The 25,971-nt window shown below is 43.6% G+C and overlaps 1 pseudogene; it reads left to right on the top strand.

The window, feature by feature from the left end:
- The first annotated feature begins 2,341 nt into the window (after positions 1-2,341).
- On the top strand, positions 2,342-3,156 carry LOC142439490 (uncharacterized; annotated as a pseudogene).
- The last annotated feature ends 22,815 nt before the right edge of the window (positions 3,157-25,971 follow it).

Raw genomic sequence — 25,971 nt, 5'->3', positions numbered from 1 at the left:
CCAAGACTGCAGGATTGTGAGCCACAGGGATAGGCTGACGCCCTGGTCCAGGAAGGTAGAGGCCAAGGAATTGTGTGGCTGACGGGCTGAGAAACAGAGAGCCTTGGCTGCTGGCTGGGGAGAGGTATTGCTGTGACCAATGACTATCTCCTTACTGCTTTCTGATCCTGACTGTGGTCCCCTATTAAGTTCCCTAATCACCCTCATAATTGTGAGGCAAGATTGCGCGGCTTTGCAAAGCGGGAATGGAGTCCGCATGGATATATGGCATGGGAGGGATGGTTGGTGTTGGAAAGGGATGGAGCATGGAGGCTTGTCTGAAACCTGCCTTTTGGGAATACAGAAACTCGCAGCCTCACCTGACCTTTGTTGCACCCCTACAGAGCTTCGGATGCCTGGAGCGATGGCTCTTAGTCCTCCCCTTTGTCACACCGTAAGTCCCTCTGATCTAATTCTCTTTAGGAAATCTTTCCTCCACAGCCCAAACTTTTTTCTTTCCCTGGGGTGGGTGTACGGGGCCTATACCTGACAAAATGTTTAGGTAGTGTCTTTAAAAGTTGCAATATGACTTTCGAAAAGTGTAATCATTGTAACGTACTGCTTTCGTCAAAGCATACAATTTAACATACATGACTGGATGAGCTAAACTCTGATGAGAAAGGCTGGTGTCAAATAGAGTGGTGATTCTGTAGACCTCAGATATCCTCACATGCGCTCGGACAGCCATTCCAAACCCCTGTACTGAGAGAGCACACATTGAACGGAAAAAAAAAAAGACATAAGGTTACTACATCCTTCTCTGAGCCCATTACCAGATAAACATGAAAATGCCCCCATCTGACACTTTAGAGGCCAAGGTTCAGCCTAGGTCAAAGTCTTATGGCTGAGGCATAAATCCAGAAAAACATAATTCTGGGAACATTGACACAAGCGTAAACGAGGGCTGCTGAGCAGAGCAGTGGGGCAATAGGAAACACGTCGAACATAGTTCACAAGCGTGAACTAGGAAATATATCTGACAATTCTTTTTCATTGTAGTGATAGTTTTACATGCATGTGGTGTTGGTAGGCTGGTTGCTGAGGAAGACGTCGTTGGAGACGTCGTAAGAATGATTTCAGTCATCATATACTCTTGAGGATTCCAACTATCTGTTGCTGGGTAGTGGGACCTCCTCAAAACTCAACTACGTAAACTCACAAGCATGAATTTGCTCATAATTCCACGATATGAGCTGGGGCCAACAGGTCAGTGCTGGTCTCAACTGAGGTCACTCATGTGGCTTCCGTCACCCGGATGCTTTCTAATTGCTGGAAATGACTGTTCGGCTGGAGATTGCGGCTGTGACCTCAAGTAAGCCAGCTGATGCAGGTGGGAGGCTGGGGCATCGCCGTCTGTCTACAGTAACATCCCCCGGGCAGAAGAAGCTTTTTATGGGGCCCTTGGGTTTCAGGAGTGGGCCCATGGAAGCTGCCAGGCCTCTGAAGTCTGAATGGAACACAGGACTGACACGGGACCACACTCAGTTTACTCTGTCGGCCTAAGCACTAGGCTCAAGGGGATGTGATGTGGATTAACCTGTAGGTGAGAGCAGAGGTGGAAAAAAATGTCTGCTCATCTCTAAAGTAGCACATGAGTCGTGTGTGCTACGTTTTAAGAACATTACCTATTTTGTTGTGCCTGGAAAATGTTAGTATTGGTGTTGAGGAGTATGCTCTCTTTCTGAAATCATGGAAACTAATCTCAAGCGATTTTAGCCACATTTACAAATAAAAGGGAAAGACACTTTATACAAAGAGATGGAGATAGTAGATGCGGAGACCTTGAAAGAGTTTGTAGACAACGGCAATGAAAGGATGATGGAACATTTCCAGACTTTGTAGGCTCTTCCTTTATCTGGCATAAGGAAAGAGGGAAATGCACATACGGAATGCGGAGGAGACCACACTGCGTTTATTCCCTTTTCCATGTTGCTCACCTGCTATATAATCATCACTGAATGATGTATGTAATCGTTCTTGCCCCCGCAGCAGGGTCCCACTCGGTCTTCAGCTTCCCGTTCCTCCACCCTTCCCATCTGTTCATCCACTTATTCCGCATGCACGGTCAGGGACTTTTCATGCAACAGATATTTTGCTAGTTTGCTAGCCTCTCCTGCTACAAACAAGAACAATATGGCATTGTTCCCTGCAACAAATTCACAATGCAGTGGGCGTGTACTGGCGGGAAGGCGGGCACAGATGATGATAACAACAGTAAAGGGATGAGAATGTAGCTGTGGGTGTTGGTGGTAACAGAAAACAAGATGTAACCAAGACTTTCTGAGTCGGTGAATGAGCCTGGATGTGCCTGACAAAAACATGTGGAAAGGTGAGTTTTCCTAGAAGCACCAGCTGTAATCAATGTGGATGGAGCAAACAACTGAAGCCGAGATAGTGGACACTAGGGCCAGCGACGCAGGAAAGGCCCATGTAGCAAGAAGCCAGGTCTCGTGGGTGCTAGTGATTGGTAGGGTGACACTGCTGTCACGTAAACGGGGCCAGAAGATCCAAATGCAGCAGCACGTGCAGTGCTCCAAAGGACGCTAAACTAAAGGACAGGCTATGACGGTGTGGTATGAAAGATAAAATGTTGAGCATATAGAAGGAGAAGAACGGGATGAGTTTGGACATACACAGAAAAATGCAGAAGGCAGGCAGTTGGTCTGTCATCTGTTTCAGAGGAATTGGAGATACAGAGAGAGAAGAGGAAAGCTCTTTCTAAATATGAGGATGAGGATGAAGATGTGCTGATCTATAAATATATGATCTTTATGCCAGCTAAGAAGATACTAACAAGAAATCTAATAGACAAAGTCCCTCAAAGTCTTGATCTTCAACGTCATGGTCTTCATCACATTCCTCCTCTCCTCACCCCTCTAATCACCCTTTCTCAACTTCATGGTCTAGGTCAAGGTGAAGATCAACTTCCAGTTCCTGTGAACATTCGAGTACCTGTGGGTCAAAATCAAGTTCCATCTCTTGGTCCTGTGGCGCTCTTCTTCTCCATGAAAAAGATCCTATTCATGTTCATAATTTTCTCCTGCAAGCAACAGAAAGAGAAGATGGGGGGAGCAGGGAAGAGGTGGGCGGGGAGGAGGGGGAGACAAACAAGACTGAGATAGTTAAGGTTTATTGTAAACAGACGTAGGATTAATTGAAGGATGAAGAGATAAATGGCTCTGTGACCCACCTTTCTAATTCTCGGGTCTCTTGCTTTCTGATGGTCCGACCAGAGTGCAGCTGCCTTAGCCAATTCCCTGCTTCAGCTGGCAAAGCTCACTTCCTGCAAGACATCCCTGAGGAGAAGCCCCATGAACCTACCCCAATGCAACCCTGAGTGCTGGAGCAGCCATGTGGAGACCCCTGCCAGCGCTGAGATGCTTACACATTCACTGATTCGGCTTTCCTCCTGCAAGGAGGACTTTGTGGGTTAGTGTTGGACATATGGGCTAATGTTGGACTTGGGGGCTTGGACAGCTCTGGGTTGGGGTGCTGTCATGGTCACCAGAAAACCAGGTGATGGGTGAAACCCTGAGGACCCCATGCCCTGTGAAGCACCACTGATTTCCCCAGGCTCCCAGGTCATCTTCTGGGCCGTCTGATTCTGGTTTTCATCCACGTTAAAAAAGAAATAATGTATTAAAATCGACATCTCTGAAACAAAAAATCAGTTCAGTGCACGAAGCATATTTTAAAAGGAATTCATATCATTACTTGGTCAAAAGTGCTAAATCTGCTAGTAAAATGTGAGTGCCGGAGACACAGTGTGGGAATTGCACCTGACCTGATCCCACCACACCGAGGCAAATCACTGGGGAGTGCAGCGGGACAGCAAGGGAATGGAGTGGCAAGGTCCCCAGGGAATGCTGAAAGTGGACTTTGGGGCCAGGGCGTGGTGCCCAACAGACTGGACTGGAAAATGCTCCTAAGGGCCAACAAACGATCCTTGAACTAAAAAAAAAAAAAAAATGAGTGCCTTTCATTGCTTTTCAGAACAGACAGCTGTGTTGATTTGTGAAATTAAAAGTAAATAGTATGTTAAGTCACAATGTACCAAAATAAGTGATAGAGTTAGCATTTATTATTTAATGCCATTTGCTTTATTTAAAACCATCTCTGATATAACAATGTTTTTTTGTTTCCTAATTTGAACTGTTTCAGTTCCAAATATATTCGATGGGTTGTCTAAGAAGTGCTAAGCTTGCTTGAAATTTGGGCATGAAGTCCAACGGCTAGTGAGCCAGTTGGGAACAAGCTATTTTAACATGAAAAAAAAAGAATTCAGCTTGTTTATGTGAATTTATGTCTAAGTGAATTGCTAAGAAAAAAAATTAAAGCTAATTACAAAATAGCCAACCAGAAATATCTTTTGCAAACCTCCATGTAAAAGATGCATTGTCTTTTATTCACCTTTACGCTTGTCACCGCCAGTTTCAAAGTTTAGTTTAATGTAAAAATACCTCGTGAGTGGAAGAAGAAATGCCTTACTCTTTTCTCTCTTAATGAGTCAAACTTTGGGGCAAGAAATAAACTCAGTCTACTAGTTTATTCCATTGGTATGATTGTTTAAGGAGGAAAAAATCTAACTCTGAAATATTTATCTTAGTATTTAAAGAAATTTTGGGTGACATGCTTCAAAAAATCTAGTCGTCACATATGATGGGGTAAACAAGACTAAATCATAGTTGTTAATAAACAACAAGTTGGAGAAAACTGAAGTATATTTCTCTTTGGGTGAAAGGCCAACAGAAATTGTGAATTTAAATGAACATTTTGAAATGTTTAACTGTCAACACCACTGCATAAAATTTCCTTAAATACAAGTGTGAATGTGTTTTTCTGCATGATGTAAGCAGAAAGTCATTATTGTTCTCATATCACTCTTACAGTGACATTTGGTTTAAAATGCTTTCAGAGTTTGTCGTATCTCTCAAAATTAAAATCTGGTCACTTGAATAAAACAAGTAATTGTGAAGGAATGACTTCGGAGTGACTCAGAGGACTCAGCTCTCCTCAGCAGGGCGTGATGTCAGGGGTACGCCATGGAGATCATGAGCCAGCCTAGAGGGGAGCAGTAGTTTATGGGTGAACAGAACGTAGGCAATGGCATGCAGGCAAAAAAAAAAAAAAATCAGAGCTCAGGAAACCGAGAGTAGTTTAGTCTAAACAAAAACAGGATGTTTGTAAGACATACTTAACGATCAGGCTGGAGAGACATGCACAGGACGCATGTGTCATGCTGAAAGTGTAGATGATAAAAAGTCAACCCCCTCCTTAAGGTTGTGCTCGCTCTCTTCAGGCCACCGCCAGTCTTAGGGACTCGCCAAAGCGAAAACCAACAAAGACAGTGGAGGAAGTGCTTTTCAATTACAATAGTCATCACTTAATTACTGCTCTTCTAAATCATTTTTTGAAATCTGGGGTTTAGATGATGTGATTCCCACGGCTTAGTGATGCATGATGGACTAGTAAGTGGGTTTTCCTAAGGCAATTGATGAGTTACGAATGTCCCACATTGAGCCATATTAGTGGAGGTAGAAAGAGGGGAGGGGGAGAATTAAACACAGAGAAGGGAAGGACATATGATGTTTGTGAATGTCGAGGGCACAAACCATTCTGACCAATGAAATGGAGGGACAGCAGCTGTTTAGCATCTCAGCAGAAGCCCAATATGATCAGTGGATATGGCCATGGGATAACCAGAGGCAACTCAGTAACACTAGACTTTGAGCTACACCGATTACTGTAACCTTTATCTGTTTACCAGCGGCGTTTCAAGCTCATCAGTGGACCCTAGGCATATAATGATAAATGAAATAAACTTAGTTCCTCCTCTCGTGGTGGTTACTCTGCCCTTTCCAGATGATGCTTTTAGGAGCCTATGATTTGTCGCCAACACTTGGTTTTCCAACAAATAAGGTGAGAGATAAGGAATAAGGCTTTCTCTCGGGAACTGAAAAATTAATCATATATTCATCCTTAGGGCTAAGTTGCTGTTGGGATTTTCACATTGTCACTACATGAATCTTCCTTGAATTGGAGGGCAACATTGATTGGAATGAGGTAGAGCCAGGAACACTGTATTGTTGAAGGAAAACATGGAGTAATCTGGGTAGTAGAATGTCTCTTATTCACAGAGGAAATCCTTCTCTGGGTGTGATTGTGAATTTATACCTGAAAGACACAATGGCAAGATAAATGGAGTCTTTAGGGATATCTTACCTTCTAGCACTAATTCTCTGACAGAAATTAAATATTATAGAAGGTGTCAATTCAGGATCAAGTCTGAAATTCATTCCACTTCAAATAGGACTGAGAGGGCAGTCTCTGTGCATTCGTTCCCTGCTTGGAAGTCAGGGTTCGATTCAGGAAGAGCCCGTTGGCCAGACCTGTTTGCTCAGTGGTTAACGGGTAACTTTCTGAAAATTGTTACAGAGAGAATCCTCCATTTCTCACTGTGGAAACAGATGGGCTCCAAATCGTTCGGTCTGCTTAGATACGTCTTAGATGCCCACCTTAGGGATATGCTATTTAGTGTGTTGATGGCTAAAAATTAACAGCACCAGTCTATGAGATACATGAAGAACAGAGATGCTGGGAGGGTGGGGTGGTGGGGTAGGAACAAGCATTCTCCTGACCCTTGGTCTCTAAATGAGTGTTTGGGGCTTCTGCATCACTGTTGGAATACTCCAGCCTTCTGGCTTCCAGGCTCCTTCCCCCCTCCAGTGTAGCCCACTCTGTCTGGCTATAGTCCCCATGGTATGTAGTCACTTCCCCACCCTCCATTTCATACTGGTAATCTGTTCACTTTAGAGAGTTAGGGAACACAATGAGAATTTAATTACTTTGCTAAAATCAATTAAACAAGACTATCAAAGATACTTTATAAGATTTTCATTTCTACTCCTAAACTCTTTAATCTAGCTAAGACCCCATGCTGGAAGCCAAATTTGTGACTAGGAAGTAAGATGGGCATTTCCATTTAAATGCCCCCTCCTCCCTCTTTTTTTATTAGTCAAATGCAACCTGCTGTTTTAAGGTTCTCTGGACCATAAGCATTTGTATTCAACACTCCTTTTAAATCATTTTCCTTCTCAAACTTTAAGAGACTAGACCTATTAAAAAGTTTAAAATTTCCTAAACCTTAGTTTAGGAGGAAGGGCAAAATAGTGGTTTCCACTATTCAAGTTTTTGTGTTCAGAAATCCAAGGTTCTGTTTTTACAGAAGAGTCTGTTCCCAAATTTATTTCCAGCTACTTTTGTTTTCCTTGAGGGACCTTTGAAACACTATATTGCTACTTTTCATGTTTTTTATTTGCCCTCTGGAACAATAAAAGCTCAAAGGTTCATAAATATGCATTCTGTAAATGTATTATGCTGACAAAGTGTTGCTCAGATAGCTGTTTTCGCCGTTGGGGAATGAATAAGTTTACAGCTTGAGCTTGCTTAAACAACGTTGTAAGGTAGAAAGAGAAAAGGCAAGGAAGGAGGGATGGGAGGAAGAGAGGAATTTGGAGATAAACAAAAAGGAGAGGAGTGTGAAGGGAAAGTTGGGCATCACATCTGCAAACCAGGGAAAGAAGAAATCCAGAGTGAATGAAGAAGGCAGAAGGAAAGTAGAGACAAAGTGCAGTCACATTTCATAAACGCTTTATAATGTCAAGAAAGAGAAAGGGTTCTATTTTTCCTTCAAAGATCCAAGGTGGGTTTTTTGTTTTGTTTTGTTTTTCCCCACAGAATGGTTTGAACTGAGCAATATGTAATGCTGATATTCTAATTTATATCAAGCTTTTAGTCAAAGAAAATTTGAACACAGGGTTGCTCTCCTCGTTACTTCTAATTCCCTCTGGATTTTAATCTAGTTCTGCTTCATTCAACTCATATTAGAGAGATCAACCATGGGTCTGATGGTTGCCAGCATGCAGGAATAGAAAGGGAAACACATTTCAGTGACAGAAGGGAAAGTGGCTCAACACACGGGACCTCTGGTGGCTGGAGGTCATGAGCATCAACACAGAGAGCCGTGAGCTGGACTTCTGACTTGGGGTGCATTAGGTGGTAGAAATGATTTTTGGTTATCCCTCTGCAGTTTCCTTGCTCGTGAGAAACTGTGAGCAATCCTTGACATTGGTGAAATAAAAATGAATATTTCCTACATACTAAAAAATAACAACCAAGAAGAAAAGAATACAAAATAGCATTTGTGACTTAAGGAAAAATAGACAAGAGGAAGACACAATATATTTGTGAAATTAAGGCTTGCATATTCTCTAGTGCATCGCTAATTATCTCCTATTATTTTCTGCCACCAACAATTACGTTATCGTCACTAATTTTATGCCACAAATATTTTCATTAGTGCTCAGGGAAAACATTGAAAGTTAACAGATAACCTCGACTTGGGCTGTTTTTTATGTTTCATTTTGTTTCTGTAAGAGCTTTCTACCTTAAGAGATACCAGTCTTTGACTAACCTCACTGGCACATTATTTCTCATGGAATTCTGGGAGTGTGGTGGTTCCTAGCTGGCTGTTAATCACAAGGTCACTAGTTTGAAACCCCCGGCCCTCAAAACCCATGGGGTCAGTGCCACTCTGTCCTATAGGGTCTGTGAGTCAGAATCCACTTGATGGCAAGGCATCTGGTTTGAGCTTTTTTTCAGCTGGGTAGAAGCTCCTTCTAATGTCCCACTTTCCTCAGGATGCTGCCTGCAAGCTTTCCAAACCCCATCATTATAATGTCAACAGCTCGCTCGTGCTCTTTACTGAGGCTGATATTTCCTTTGTCCTCTGAGAGAGCACGCAACCGGGCTGCTCTCGGAGGAGTCCGATCGCAGAGAGGACACACTAAATATAAAAAAGACGCAATAAGAGCTTTACCAGAGAGAGACATGCAAACTCGACGGGAAGTGTTCAATTCTACGTGGGGCGGCTCGCCCAGGAGGTGAATTTGAACCAGGCCATTAAGGTTTATCCAACAGAGAAGTGCAGTAGACACATGCGCGAAGGCACTAAGGTATACAAATATGTTCAGGGAGTTGTGGTGGTTCAAGGCAGTAAGATAATACTTTTAAGGGAAGGGGGTGGGGGGCACAAATATGGACAGTGTATTCTCATCGTATGACTTTGAAACCTTCCATCAAAACCCACAGGAAGAAGGACACTTCCTACATTCACCTCAGAACAAATATACTGACCAAAAAAAGTAAAGTTTAATATAACAAAGTTTACCTTCCTGGTTTACGATATGCTCTAGTGTACTAATAGGTAAACATTCAACTGCTCAACAGAAGATTGGCAGTTCAACGCCATTAGCCACTCTTCTGGAGAAAGATGAGGCTGAAATCAACAGTGTCTGAAGTCCTCCAGGGTCACTATGCATCAGAATGGACTCGCTAGTTGTAAGTTTCTGAGTGGCATGAACTTGATGGTAATGAATTTGCAGTGGTTTGGGGTGTTTCCTAATTAATACAAGTCTTCATGTTTAAATGTTTGTTTAGTATGATCCTTGAGTGATGTAAACAGCTAATATGCTTAGCTGCTAACTGAAAGATGAGAACTTCAGTCCACCCAGACAGAAAGACCTGGTGATTGAATTCCAGAAAACCCCAAGCAGTACAGGTCTGTTCAAAAACACAGCGAATCACCCTGAGTCAGAATTTACTCCAAGACAACTGGATTTCTATGACCCACCCAAGTGACTGTGTTAGATTCCATTGGAAATACCTCGGTCCATGACTTTGCATGAGAAAGAATTTACTCCGAAGCCTAGTTTGTGATTGTGTTAGTCTGGGTAAACTAGAGAAACAAATCCATGGACACACATATATGTATAAGAAAAAGATTTATATACAATAGCAATTGGACATTGAGAAAACATCCCAGCCCAGTACAGATCAAGTCCATAAGTCTGATATTAGCCCATATGTCCAATACCAATCTACAAAGTCCTCTTCAGACTCATGAAACACATGCAATGACGCTGAATGTAGAAAATCACAAGCCAGTGGGTAGAAAGTCTTTGGATCCAGCGTCATTGGAAACATCTCGGCACTGGCAGGGGTCTCTGCTTGGCTTCCCAGGGCTGCATCAGGGTGGGTCCCTGTGTCTTGTCAGCAGCTGTCTCCCAGGGTGTGAGCAGAGAGAGAGAAGTGTCTCTTGTCTCCAAGGAGGAAGTGCCGGATTTCCCAGAATTCTCAGAGAAGGCCATGCCCACACAGAGGCCTCATTGACTATGACCTGATTGACAGGCTAGACTCCACCCCTACACTCTTAAACCTCCAATTGACAAATGAATATACATCTACCACAGTGATCCAAGTGGGTTTTTGTAAAGGATAGAAGATGTTTCAGGCATTACAATAAACTGAACACCAGCACCCTCTAGGCACCGTGCAGGAGCAGCTAGAAAAGAGGGCAGTGGTCTCAAAGTTCCAGCCTCTTGGGGCCTTCTGCTGGGAGGCCTGGTTGACATTATTGGTTGACCACATTGGCTGAATGAAGCCCATCTGGCCTAGAGGGGACCACCTGGCCTAGAGGGGGCCAATCCAGGTATACCGTCCATCTAGATGTACCACCCCTTCCTGGCTCAGAGCCTGAATTTGGAGTATGTGCAGTAGACACTCCTGGTCCCTGCTCTGCCTGCCTAACAATTGTGATCTTAATTTGCAAGAACATTTGCATATAGGGTCACTATGCATCTCCATCAACTTGATAGCAGTGAGGTTTTGGTTGCTAATAAGCAGTGGGTTTGCGTATGTAATTTATTATGTGTTTCATAAAGATCGACAAGCGAGAGTTGAAGAGAGTGTGGAGGTGGAGGTGCTGCGGACAGAGAATCCAGCTGAGCAGCCGATGATATAATCTGTAGGGACAGAGGGGTACCCGGAGCCAGAGTAAAAGGAATCGCAGTGTTGCTAAGGTCAAATTGCCTAAAACGGTCATTGACACTAAGGGTTTAGAGATTTTTCCTGAGGATCATTCACTTTTTTTACAGGGGCCTTCACAAACCAGGGATACTTAAAGTCACTCTTCAACAGGGGAGAGAATCTTGGAACACATCATCCTGGAACAGCTCAGAATAACACTCCTAAGGAGATGCCGGCATGGGAACTGGGCTTTAATTATGCACAGAAATCAGGATGGGAAAGATACTGCTGTTAACAGAAACCAAATTCAAAGCCTAAACCACTGCCACAGAATTGATACCAACTCGTAGCGACCCTATAGGGCAGAGCACAACTAGCCCTGTGAGTTTCTGAACCTAACTCTTTATGGCAGTAGAAAGCCCTGTGTTTCTCCCAAAGAGCCCACTAGCAGTTTCAAACTGCTGATCTTATAGCTCGCAGCCCCGTGTGTAACCACTAGGCCACCAGGATTCCCCATTAACCAAAACACACTGATACAACTGGAATAAAACACAGAGAACTCGGCCACCTCAACCTTTCAAACTGAATGTTGAGTGAGAGTTTCCTGCACACCAAGACGCAGGGGTACCTTTACATCCCAACAACATCCCGAGGGCCATTATTTTTCCTCTCTTACCTCCATTTAAAAATTTCAATCATATGGTATAGTTCATGCATAATGGTGCAAATCATGTTCACCCTTTCAAGACAGAATTTGTGTCTGCTGTCAATTATGTGTTGAAATCCTGTGTCTTCTCTAGTGAAAAGTATAGGGCTCTTTGGTAGAGGACCTGGTGGAACAAGGCCCATTTTTCCAGACTCACAAGCTTTCTCAGACTCCAAAAGATGAGAGCACGCACCAAATCCTGGAAGTAGAAAATGTTGGTGTAAAATATAGGCCCCACTGGTCACAAAAAGGGTGAAAACAACACGGAGAATAGTCATGGTCTCCACCAGAGCAATTATTTCTTCTTCTTTTCTGAATTGTTATAGAATATGTACATGGTGTCATTTCGGTCTTTGTTGCCCATGCAGTTTCCCACATGGTTACACGATCTTTGCAGAACTGAAGTCAGAGGGGCATTTTCCATGTATAAAGCGCTTAGGAATTGCTCTCTTCTCCCCACATGTGTCGCATGGGATGAATTGACGTGGGAGACATGCAGCTGGATCACCAAAGCTCTGGGAAAGTCCGCTGCAGAATTTCAATTCAGTGTCATGTTCCGCATTAGATCCTCTAAATTAGAGTTCAAGGTTGAACCTCTTCTGTCTGGCAGATAGCCGCCGCGAGAGCACCGAGTGCCTATGCATTAAGCATAATGGGAACGAACTCTTTATCGTGCAATTTCACCTGGTCTGAAGGAGTATTCAGACAGAACACAAAGCCGCCTTACTAAGCAAATAGACTTCCACCCTTCCGATGCCAGTCTCTTCTTCCAGCGCCTTTGTTTAATGTGGTCGTCAATATTTCTCCATTTCATTTTTCATCCGCCTTCCATCCCCGAAGCCCAAATGACAATCCTTAACAATCGAGCCTTTTATGATAATGTTTTTCCTTCTCTCCCACTTTGATTCTGTCCCCTTTTACCTTTTTCAAGCTTGCTGAAGAGAGCCGTCCTCTTCTGAAGCAGTTTCATCACATCCCCGACGCTCCTTTAAGAAAAACTTTAAAAGCCAGCTTTCATGTGCGCACCGTGCACCGTCCCCTGAGAAGCCAGCAAAATCAGCCGCCGCCACAGAAGAAGAAGAAGAAAAGGAAGGGGGGGAATCAAAATAGGCCTCGGAGCACATCATATTTATTTTTTAATGCTTATTTATTTATTTATTTATTTATTTATTTATTTATTTATTTATTTATTGTGCTGTGCATTCAGAAGCTGATTCTCAGCATTCCTGGATATGGAGATTGAAAGAAAATGTTATTAAATGGAAAAATGGAAAACACACCCATCCACTGTCACCCCGGATTCTACGTGTGCACAGACCTCAGTGCACTGAGGATCCGTCACCATAATGACGGCGACTGAGCCACTGCAGGTGCCCAGCCTGCTGCCTGCGTCCTGCAAGATCACCACATCCCGCACCATTTCACAAAGATGCACTCGTGCTTTGAAAATGAGTTTTTCCTGAGTGATGTAGATGAGACCTTGATCTAAATCCTTGCGCATGCGTTCAGAAACTTCTGGGGAAATTCAAAAACATCCTCCACAGCAACCACCGAAGAGAAAGTGCTGTGGATGTGTTTGTTCACACACTAAATGGTAATAGGCAGGCTTGTAGTGCTAAATGTTGGGTTAACAGCTTCAGATAGAAAGACAGCCATCTTAAGTGCACCTCGTGATTTCCTCCCCAGCCATCAACAATTTGTTCTGTCTCTTCCACCTGGGCAGAGTCTTGCTGTCATCAGATTCTGCCCAGGCCACCAGTCAGCATTGTCTTAGCTGGGAACCCTCCGCTCCCTCCTCCCTCTCTGGCTGTTGGGTGTATCAGGCTGCTACCTCCCTTCCTCCGTACTCTGGCTCAACTGAGCACTTTTCCTTAGTAGAAAGAAAAGAAAAGAAAGACAAAAACCAGAAAGAAAGAGAGAGAGAGAGAAAGGAAGGAAGACAGAAAGAGAGAAAGAGAGAGAGAAAGACGAGTCTGCAGTTTCTGAAAGGAGTCTGGTGGCACAGTGACTATGTGGTAGACTGCTAATTTCAGAGTCAGCAGTTTGAAACCACCAGCCGCTTACAAGCTTTGTTTCTTCTGGTGAAGCAGCATGGTGTGAGAATCTGCAGGGCAGTCCCCCCTGCCTAGCAGAGTTGCTCAGAGTCAGCATCGACTCGATGGCAGGGAGCTCGGTTGTTTTTCTTTAAGTTTTATTTCAGGTTCTCAAAACTGGCTTAGGTTTCACTGGACCTCATTTATTATTTATTTCTACTGTATCATTCATATAGTTAGCTATATAACACATTCTACTACACACGTGAACATACACAGGGGTACATGCACACACAGGGGTGAGGAGCAAAAATTATTTTATTTTAAATTATTTAAATTATTTAACTTAAATTATTTTATAAGACAACCTTATCACATTGAAAGTACTCTCCATTACACTTAATGCATTTGTCATTTCTGCAATTCCATTCTTGGGAACATTTTTCAAACCCATCTGTTTGGATGACTGACAGCACCTCTCCCCTTTTTCTATGTCATCGAATTGCTGTCCTTTCATGCCCCTCTTCATTCGCAGAAACAAAGTCACACAAATGAGGTCAGGTGAATCAGGTGCATGGGGCAAGAGAGGCATGCTGTTTTTTTACCCAAAAGGGGCACACTGAGATGGCTGTGTGAGCAGGTACATTGTTGTGGTGGCAAAACCAGTCCCCTGTCTGATACAAATCAGGCCTTTTCTGACACACACTGTGATACAATCTTTTCAGAACCTCTAAATAGAAAGCTGGATTAACAGTCTGACCTGGTGGAATGAGTTCCAAACTACGAGTTGCCATGTTCATCCATTCAGGAAGGTGGCAGACGTCCAGAACTAGGTTTGTCATCAACCAACATTTCATCTTTTTTGAATTGTGAGAACCACTCTTCCACTTGAGCTTTTCCCATAGCACTGTCCTGGTGAGCTGGGTTCAAAGGAGAACAGTTTCTGTGGCATTTTTCCCGATCAGGGGAAAAAAAATTCATAGCCGCACACTTTTCTCTTAAATTGGCCATCACGAAAAATGAAGCTTGAGCAAAGCTGCTTTTATGAACAAATTCACTTTGGCCTGAGAGAGCCCTTCCAGGGGACGCCACTGGCTGCACAAACTCAGAGGTGAGCGCAATGCTCCGCTAGCAGGAAAGGTGCATAGGAAGAAAGCTCTACTCTGCTAAGCGCAATTCCAGTTTTGGATGTATGTATGTGTGTGTGTGTGTGTGTGTGTATAAAATTACGTAACACAGTCTGTTTATATATTTATGTTATATACATCATTTTCTATGTTCAGGTAATTATCACCCTCTATATTTAGCAGCATTTTGAGTTTTCCTTTTACAAAATTTTTACCTTTTTTGTTCATATTTTCTTAAAGCCCTTGGTAGACTCACTGATCAACTTAAGTCCCATGCCAAGATCACAACCGGCCCAGCACGCAGTATGCCATCATCACAGTCAAGAAGCAGAGCAGCCTGGGTCACAGAAGCAGTCAACAGGGGCTGCTAACCTCAGCCTACAGTCTGCGGGTTCAAACCCATCCAGCGGCTTCTTGAAAGAAAGGCCTGAAGATCCATTTCCAAGAAGGCTCCAGCCCCAACCCTTGTTAAGCACCTCCAGCCGGCAACTGTAGGAGACCCATGAGTCGGTGCTCTACTGGGGACAGCCATCCGTCAGTAGGAGCAGGAGTCCGACAGTTAGAGCACCATGGCTCCTGCCCCAGCTACGGAACCTTGGGAAAATCACTTTAGGTCCTTGTGTTTGGGGTTCCCATCTCATGAAAGAAAAGAAAATCTCTCCCTTACAGGGTTATTGCAAGGATTAAGGCCATGAAGACATGCAGTGTTTCGAACAGCCCCTCCTATATCTTAGACACAGTGATTGGTCATCTTAACTGGAAGGGTTCTGGAAATGAGATGGTGAGCTCCGTCAAGGCAGTGGCCGTGTCGTCTTTGTCTGTCACGCCTTACCATCCTCAGCACTTGCCATATTCTCAGACAAATGACTAAACACTGCTGAGCCCCAAGCCCCGAGAACACGCAGTTCAGACGGGGGCAGGTGAGCGGACATAAACATGCTGAGAGAGAGGTGGTCACTGTGTAAGATGGAAGCACAGGGGAGCCACCAAATTACAGGTGGTGACATGTGAAGATGCCACTGAAGGCTTCCTCTCGGCAAAGAATGGAAGCCACACACCTCCTCAGCATCGCAGTAGCCAAGGTCACAACCCCAACTGTCTCCTGAAATCGTAACCCCAGGCCCAGAATTCACCCACCTCTCCATCAAGTTGATTCTGACTCATAACCACCCTCTGGGACCCTGTGAGTCTCCAAGACGATCACCAGTTGCTTGAGTGGAAAGCCTCATCTTTCTCCCCCATAGTGGCTAAGTGGTTTCTAACTGCTGACCTTGTAGTTAGCAGCCCAACACGTAACCCACTTCGCCACCAGGGCGACTCATAGAATCTACTCGCTATTTGGTTATAATCCATCACCGAGCCATTCTCCTGCAAAACGTGTCCCCAGTGAGCCCTGTGAGACCGAGCAGCTGCAGAAGATAAACAAATCACATTGTCAAATAATTCTCAGTGTGACTTGACCTTAAATGGTTTACAAGATTAATGTTAAATGTTAGTACTTGAAAACACAGCCAGACGTTACATTTGGAATCTCTGTGACAGCCCTTCCCATTGTGCAAGTCCAGGGAGCACCATCTCATAACCCAAGTGTAACGACGCTCCAGGAAGTGCCAGGCCCTCCGGTGTCAGCCAACACTGAGGCTGTGCCCCCACAAGACTCGACTTGACTATGCCCACTATTGGAGGAAGAGGGGTTGGGCTTCTTTCAGACTAGAATGTAGTTATTTTTCCTAACTCCATCGCCTTCCATTTTTATACAGTGATATTTTGGCCAATATATAAATTGTTCACCGCTGTTGAGTCTGTTTCAGCTCATGGCACCCCCACATGTGCTCTTCAGAAGTGCCTCCCAAGGCTGTGATCTTTGTCCCCCAAGGCTGTGACCTTTGTCCCCCAAGACTGTGACCTTTGTCCCCCAAGGCTACTCTGGGTAGGTTCAGCACAGCAGCCTTTAGCTCCTAGTCACTCCGGGACTCCAGGCCAACAAATAAAGCAAGTGCATATTTACGAGGGGATTTCAAAGCATTCATCCTCTTCTGATTCCATTTTCCATGTACTTTTGGAAGCCCTCTTATCTCTTCCTTTCTAAGGGGCATCTTCCCATAATAGTCCCCGAGTAAACTTGGAAAAGAACAGGCACTGACTTTAAGTGAAACACTAAACCAGGTGCTCCTAGACCTGACCAAGACCAAATACCAATAACTATTGCCGTGCCATTCCTGGGGGGCTGAAGAGCAACAGGAACAATGTCCAAGTCTTCCTCCTGGAGCCTGTGACTGTTACTCTTTTTAAAAAAAAATAAATCATTTTCTTGAGGGCTCTTACACCTCTTATAACAAGCCATACATTAATTGTATCAAGCACATTTACACATGTTGCCATCATCAGTTCCAAAATATTTTCTTTCTATTTGAGCCCTTGATATCAGCTCCTCTTTTTTCCCCTCCCTCCCCCACCTTCCCACCCTCATGAACCCTTGATAATTTATAAATTATTATTATTTTCACATCTTACACCATCCACCGCATCCCTACACCCGTTTCTGTTGTTTGTCCCCCTGGGGATGGGGGTTTTTTGTTGATCATTGAGATCAGTTTCCCCTTTCTCTCCCTTTCCCCCTCTACCCTCATTCTTGGTCCTGAGGGGTTTATCTGTCTTGGATTCCGTGTGTTGGGAGCTCTGATCTGTACCAGTGCACATGCTCTGGTCTAGCCGGATTTATAACCTAGAACGGGGGTCATGAGAGTGAGTGAAGGAAGCACTGAAGAGCTAGAGGACTGTTGTGCTATACATCAGTGCTATCCTGCATCCTGACTGGCATCCCGTCCTTCTGTGAGGGATGTCCAATTGTTACAGATGGGCTTTGGGTCTCCATTCCAACCCCTTGTTTGCATCAAAATGGTTGTTTGTTTTGGGTCTTCTGATGCCTGATACCTGATCCTGTTGACACCTCATGATCACACAGGCTACTGTGCTTATTCCATGTGGACTTTGTTGCTTCCCTAATAGTTGGCCACTTGTTTAACTTCAAGTCTTTAAGACCCCAGATGCTACATCTTGTAATGGCCGGACACCATCAGCTTTCTTCACCATAATAGCTTATGCACGCATTTTGTCTTTAGCAATTGTGTCGGGAAGGTGAGCATCACAGAACGCCAGGTGATTAGAACAGTGTTTTTGCATCGAGGGAGGACTTGAGTAGAGGCCCAATGTCTGTCTGTTACCTTAATGCTTAACCTATAAATATATATACATAGACCTATATCCCTATCGTTAGATATTAATATGTTTACAAGGTACATGCCTATGCTTAGACCTCTATAAATGTCTTTGCCTGCTAGTTCTTTCCTCTAATTCCTTTTACTTTCCTCTGTCCCACTATCATGCTCGACCTTCATTTATCTCTCTGTACTTCCTCTCGGTAATTTACTTTTTATGGCCAAAAGGAACTTCCACACAATAATAAATAAGATGGAGAGGTTACTCTGGAATACCAAGTGGTCCATAACTATAATCACCAGTGTTCTTCTCACAGCGGGCAGAGGCAGAATTGTCGACAGAAGAGGAACAGGCCAGGAGGTAATAGGAACAGAGTTAACAGTGGTGACCACAAGCCAAGCCATGCTAGGGGCCACCATAATCTGAAAAAAGCAACGGACGGGTTTTTCCCGAGGGAATCTGCACTAAGATTCATTTCATATCACCGGCCTCCAAGACTGGAGAAGAATTAATGTCTCTTCATAAAAGCCAGGCGTTTTGCTGTAATGTGTTATAGCAGCAGAACTGAAACTAATGCTGAGCCCTTCACATTTAGAGCTCTATTATAATAGTTAGAAAATACTCCCCAAAGAAGGAGTCAAATCGCCCGCCTCTGATCAAAGTAACCAGGCTGCCGTGAGCAGAAAGTCCGCCCAGCACAGAGAGGAAAGGAAGTGTATTTAACCTGACCTTGTTCGACAGACGCAGAAGCGCTGGTGCTGGTCCAAAGTCAGTGACAGAAAAGAAGATGCTGGTGGTGCAGTCGCGTAGTACTTTCAACTCAATCAGGGCAGATTAGGGTCACGTCATCACTAGCCCTGATGATATTATTATTGCTATGATTATTACAATACCTAATGCCAGCCATTTCTTGGAACAATGGCTTTAGAGCTGTGAAACCTTACTTTCAACATCTATGAACCTATGACTTGGGACAGACGTGTTAGGCTGGGTTGCATGGAGAGACAAAATCAGAAACACTCGTATAGACATAAGACAGAACTGTATCTCAAGAAGGCATGCCAGGCCAGTCCAGTCCAGCTCAAGTCCAGGGGTCCGATGCGAGCTGCAGGTGGATGAGGCAGAAAAGGGAAGCAGGAAGCAGCACTGTCCTAGGCTGGAGAGTGCCGCCCAGTGTGAATCCAAGGTCACTGAGCACAAGGAAGGACACTGACAACCCTGAGGGTCAGTTCCTCCCAGGGACTGTCCTTAGGAGCAGGCAAATAATCCAATCTAATAGGAAGGTTAAGAGCAAGAGAGAGCAGGAGGTTCCGGCGTCTCCCTTGTGGAAAAGCAACAGCCCCAAGGAGACATCATCAGGCTGTGACCTGATTGATAGGCGAACTCCACCTATCACTTTCATCCAGGTACACGGTGACATGAAATTTAACCACCGCCACAAGTCACTTTCCAAGTATGTACTCCAGTGAGCATGAAATGCCAGGGCCTGTGAAGTGAACAGACTGTGGTGAGTGTCTAGTACAGATTCCCAGGACCAGGTCTGTGAGGTCGGTCTGGTAGAGCCTGCCTTGAGAAATGCTCCACTTAACGACCTCATCAGATTAGCCATTAACAGGGCCTTGGATAAAGAAGAACTAAAGCCCACGGCACAGTGATCAGTTGTAATCAATAGACTAGTCTGAGACTGCACGCTCCTCCCGTTAGCTCTGTCAGGCTTTTAAATGCTTGCAAAGTGGCTGGTCTGAATTGAAACAATACAAAATACTCACCATATTTTTAAACTTCAAATGTCAAGGAGTCCCTGGGTGGTAAGAATGGGGAATGACCTTGATTGTGAAACAACAGGTTGGTAGTTCGAATAGGCCCAGAGGAACCTCACAAGAAAGACCTAGTGATCTTCCAAAAACCCCAGAAACAAACCGTCAGTCATGGGAAATCCTGTGGAGCGCAGCTCTCCTCTGAGCTGCGTAGGGTCTGCGTGACTTGAGGTCAGTCTGAAGGTATCAATTGAGAAAATAATGTAAGCTATCTCATTAATCATTCTCATATTGGTTACCTGTTGAACTAAAAAGCTCCCGGCAGTGGGGACCTATGCTGCGCGCGAGTCAGCTGCATGTCTCCACCATCCTGCTGATTGCCCGCTGTGTCTGTGACTCTTGTTACACAACCTGATTCCATATTAAAATATCAGAGCCAATAAAGTTTTGTTAATTCTAGAGAAGACTTGCAAAAGGCTCAGCCAAATCGCCGGTGAGTCCAGCATAGCTGTGACACACGTGAAATGCAGGCACACTTGTAAAAATGTCAGCGCATATTGCATTGCGTTTGTTTGCCAGGTCTTTGTTATTTTCCACTCGACATCCATTAAAACAAAGGTCTACACCGTGTATGGTAGGTATGACTTATGCATGAACTTGTTGCTTTAGTCAGCCCACTTGGTAGAGAGAATTGACCTGAACTTGACATCGACAGATTATTGAAGGGATGTACTTTGGAACATTTTAATATATTGCGTAGATGTCATTTTTATAATTCCCTACTTAATTTATTTTTCAGGAATCAACTCAAAACAAAAATCAAGCTCCCTGCCATGAGGTTGACTTTGACGCATAGTGACTCTCTAAGAGAGTGTCACCTGACCATGGGAGTTTGGGAGACTGTGGCTCTTTATGGGAGCAAAAAGCCCTGTCTTTCTCCCTGATGATCAACAACCAGACCTTACTGCATGGGATAAAGTTATTCTTCTGTAGCATTACTATTATTGTTATTAAATAAAATAATGGGAACCAAATAGCGTAAAGAAGTAGTCCAAGAATATCATTTGTCATAAGTGGGGCCAAATCTCAGCCACAGATATAGAAGGATCAAAAGCTATAGGCTCTTTCTATTACACTGCACTACCCATAAGTTTATAAAAGAAACTTAGCCCACAATGCATTATTTATGAAAATAGCCAGTTCATTTTAATTCCTCTAAAACCACATTAATCTCTATAGGGCTAATTGATATGAGCAAAATAAACCTTGAACCAAGGTTTCAAAACATAACCTTCATTTACCATATTAGATGAAAATCCACTTAAAACAAAAACAAACAAAAAAAAAAACCACCCTTTCTCCAGGTACAATTGAATTTTCCCATTCGGCCATTTCTCTCTCATTTAGAAAATGCAAGCAGTCAATACAGAGCATAACTAAGCCCAACTATTGACCCCAACAGGTCGATATGGATGTTCGATATTAATCAGACATAGCTCAGTTGTCAAATTTGCACTTGAGAAAAAGATTATTGTTTCGGTTCTTATTACCTATTCTGGGAACCAACTCATTCCCCGTGGTCTACTCTGCAACCTATCTGTCATACTCAGAGCAAAGCTGCCTTCAAGTACAGTATTGACCTTACAGAGTCCTCCTGCAGGACAGGAATTATTCCCGCTCGGAGTATTTGTGCCCCAGCCACAGATGCATGCTGACCCGTGTCGATCACTTTGTTTTGAGAACCAGATGCATGCTTTATTCCAACCAGGCGACCCAGGTGTGTGCCCCAGCCACTAATGTAATCTGGCTTAAAAAAAAAAAGAAATCTAGCTATGTCTTTTATTTCACAGAACAATAAACAGTTATAATTTTCAACTGCAAGATGAAAAGCTAACAGAGACTCTCCGGATGGACAATTGGAAATTTGCATGGTACTCCTCCGGAAGTAGAAGAATGTTACCTTGCCCACCAACAATGGTCTTCCGCTGTGTGCTTGACAGACAAGGCCCCATGCCGCCCCATTTGCTCAATGGACGAGAACACGTATGGATGCACAGTAATACTACTAAAACCACATCAAGGTGGCATAGCTAGAAGTGGCCAATAATGTCACACAGGCTCAATAGGAGAGTCATGGCAGAAGCCTCAGCACAAGGTGACTTAATCCAGGAAACTAACAGAACAGCCCAGTTTACACGGCAGGTTTTGAGGGAGAAAATGGGTAACTAGGAAAGGTATTCAAGGTGAGAAAGAATACGCATCCCAAGAGCAGAACATCTCCTCACTTAGCTCCACAGTAAAAGCATCTGTCCTTAATGTGTCCTCAGACACTCCCTCCTGGTATTGTTCACAGTCATCAACAGTCTCATCTCTTCCGATCAGGATCAGAAAGGACAAAGAACCCTTCCACAATGGTCCATACACCCCTGTCACTTCAGCATTTAATGTGACCCAGGTTAAGCACTTCTGTTCTGGTAGGACAGTTATTTAAAATCAGTAATGAAGTACTGTATTTTCTCGTGTAAGCTGATGTAAACATGTCAATGAATATTTGGCAGCTCACTGCTTAGTGAACAAAAGAAGACAACAATGTTGGCTCATTGAATCTCTGCACCATTTGCTTGTGTGTTGCAGAGTCTCTAGTATGTACTGGTAGCGTGATTGACAGTGACACTGAAGGCTAAGGGAAACACCATCCAACCTCAAGGCGTGTGGTGCCTAATGAGGGAGATGACCATGTAAACGCCGTCTGCTAGTGCAAAACCGAGGCATGCATGAGTTAGGGGAGTCAAAGTGAGCTTCAGAGAGCATGGCAGGTGTGAAATTAGATCATAAGGAGTGAATCACCATTTTTCAATCCCAAAATAGATCACGAGCATAGAGTTTAGTATTTGAAAAGGCACAGAATAATGAATATCCTTTGTATAGCAAGAAATAGTGATGATGAATGGCTGGTGGCAGAGGAGAGAGAAAAAATACGTAGATGAATGAGAGTGAGAGAAAGAAAAGATAAGTGATGGAATGAGAGAGATGGGAGCCTAATCTGAAGGACTGTCTGAACCATGCTGAGGAGTCTGCCATTCATCCCAGAGGCAGAGCCAATCCACCCCAAGAACACAGTGTCCAACACGAGTAGTCAGTCAACATACATCTGCCGATGGGAAATAACTATGGAGGTTTGATTAGAGAAAAGACTGAAGGAAGAAAGAAGTCTCGCAATTATTGAACCTGAATATTGCCTTTGAGTTGATTTAATGGGGTGTGAGAGTAGAGCTGTCTCAATTGTATTCTCAATGACTGAATTCTTTGTAAGTAGACTTCCAGGTGTATCTTCCAAAGTACCTCTGGGTGGACTGGACTTCCCAACATTTCATCTACATTGAACAAGCCTGCCATCAATGTCATGGTAGAGAAGTGCTACTACTCAGCTCCCATTAAGATTACAGTCTAGTAAACTCTATAGCCCTGTTCTACTCTACAGTACATAGGATCGTCAAGAGTCTGAATCTACCAGAGCATTGAGGACAATAACTGTGGTAGCAAAGGGACACTCACAGGATGGACAGACCCAACATGCTTCCAACAAAACAAGAACACACTGCCATCCAGTCTATTCTGACTCGGTGGCCTTACATCGGGTTTCTAGGGCAAGACATCTTTACCTCCTCTTTCTGCCTCAGAGAGGCTGATGGGTTTAAACCACCAACCTGTGGCTAGTAGTCAAACTCTTACCAGAGATCACCACCAGCACTATAATTGATCTGAAGAGTAAGGAGGAAAGGAAGTGGATAATTCTGAATTTCATGAATGATGGTGACAATTAAGTAGAGAAGAAATATAAGCAGGATTAAGGTTTGGGGAAAGTTATAATCCGTTTCTCACCTATCCCTATTTTAATGATATATGTATTTCTATAATTGTGTCTTTAACATCTCTCTTTTAGGCTTTTAGCTCCATGCGTATATTATTTGTTTTATATGTTATAGTGCAATGCTAATTACATAGTAGGGGACTAGTTTTATCTACAAGCAAAAGGAAGGAAAGAAGAATGGGAAGAAGGAGGAGAAAGAAAAAGAAAGGAAAGCAAGTGAGGGTGGTGCAGAAAACTGGGAAATATCATTGGCAGGGAGGTCAGCTTCCAGAGAAGAGTGTCACTCACTCACTCACTCAGTCATTCTCTCACTCACTCACGTGCTCACTCACTCTCACTCATTCACTCACTCACTCTCACTCATGCACTCACTCATTCACTCACTCACTCTCACTCATTCACTTACTCACTCACTCACTCTCACTCACTCATTCACTCATTCTCTCACTCACTCATGCACTAACTCACTCACTCTCACTCACTCACTCATTCACTCATTCACTCACTCTCTCACTCACTCACTCATTCACTCACTCACTCATTCACTCACTCACTCTCACTCATTCACTTACACACTCACTCTTTCATTCACTCACTCATTCATTCACTCACTCATTCATTCACTCACTTATTCATTCATTCACTCACCCATTCATTCACTCACTCAGTCACTGCCATCAAGTCACAGCGACCCTAGAGGAAAGGACAGAGCTGCCAAGATGGTAACTGTTTACAGGAGTAGACAGTCCTGCTTTCTTCCTTAGAGCTGCTGGTGGTTTCAAACTTCTGACCTTTTGGATCACAGCCCAAAGAGTAAGCATGCACCAGGCTTCCAGAGGAAGTGTAAAGGCCTGCAAATACAATAATAAATGTAAAAAATAAAATGTGGTTTGAAAATTATGCAAACAGTGGGCAGCATTGATTCTTCCGTTTCTCTATGGACTAGAAAATCAATAGATTGTTCCTTGGCTGAAGGCTTTTTTGGGTACATATGTTTATCTCCATTTTTGAAGTGGCATTTTTCATGAGGAATGCTTAAGATAGTCTCTGTGAATAAAATATTACTGTGGGTTAATTTTAAAGTATGCAAAAAACACACAAACAAACTACGGTAGCAAATTGATAGTTACTAATTTGAAGACCCACATGGAGTAGTAGCATATTGTGCTCAATAGCACATATTTAGCATTTCATGACAAAGGACAAAGGACAAGCATCTGGAAAACGCAGACACTCTAAAGGACACCATCAGAGATGTGAGTCCTTGTTTCCAGAGTTCCTAGGACTTACCGTTCACACCCACACACTGTCTTCAAGCAACAAGCATCTATTTGCCAATATGGCACACAGCTTTTGGGCTATCCTCTGGTCATTTTGGATAGTGTCCTTATCAACAAAGTTTTGACAATGTGACTGAAATGATTAGCACATCACAGGAGGAATCCGAGATGGAAAAACTACACAAGATGAGGGGGAAAGTGCATGCTTTAATGTGCAGGGCTAAATAGTCTTCTCTACTTGCCTCCATTTGTCTTTAACGTGGACCTGCTTTAGGTAAGATGATGATACTCTCTCTAGTTCATCTACTGTAATGTTCTCCGATTGCCTGAGCACTTCTTATTCAAAAGAAGAGCTTCACACCACTCTGCGATATCAAAGAGAAGGTTTCTATAGCTATTACTGAATCAAAGAATTCTTCTTTGAAGAACCCAAGGTGAAACACTGAAAAATCCTTCTGGGATACAGATGAAAAATGACACATGCGTGTCTCCCCCCAAGTATTTGGTGCAATCCATCAAAAGACTGATAGAAACACTCACTGGTTACATGTATTCATGTCCCTTCTTCTTCTCTCACATTTGCCGTGCGGCTGCAGGTCCACTAATCTGACTCCTGAGGAGTTTCGCAATGCTAGCTTTGTTTTTTTAAGTGACAGTCCTGATTAATAAGTCAGGTGAGGAACTGACCTCTGAAATGCTTTCATTTCAATAAACATTTTATGCCAAGAAGCCAGGCCAGAGCGAGAAGGGTGGCGGCATGGCCAAGCGAAAGAGGCGCAGCAGGCGGACAAGGGTTCAGGCTCCCTGCACACTCAGTGTTGTGTCATCTGGGACTGTAACATCGCTGGGTCAAAGTTATGTAGCCACTTTGTTCTGGAAACCCAAGACGTTGTTGGTTCAAAACACACCAAAAATAAAGACACTTCCAAAACCTCCCAGAAATTAAGATCATTAGCACAACGTCCATTAGTCCAAAGCTCAACCGTGTGAAATTAAATCATGATAAAATCCAAGCTAAAAATGGCTCCATTGTTTTTGTCAATTAGCTGGCTGGGGCAAACTGAGCTTCTTTC

Source organism: Tenrec ecaudatus, chromosome 1 (genome assembly GCF_050624435.1).
Source record: "Tenrec ecaudatus isolate mTenEca1 chromosome 1, mTenEca1.hap1, whole genome shotgun sequence".
In the NCBI taxonomy this organism is placed as follows: domain Eukaryota; kingdom Metazoa; phylum Chordata; class Mammalia; order Afrosoricida; family Tenrecidae; genus Tenrec; species Tenrec ecaudatus.
Note: the sequence above shows the minus strand (reverse complement) of the source record. Positions and strands in the feature narration are given on the sequence as shown.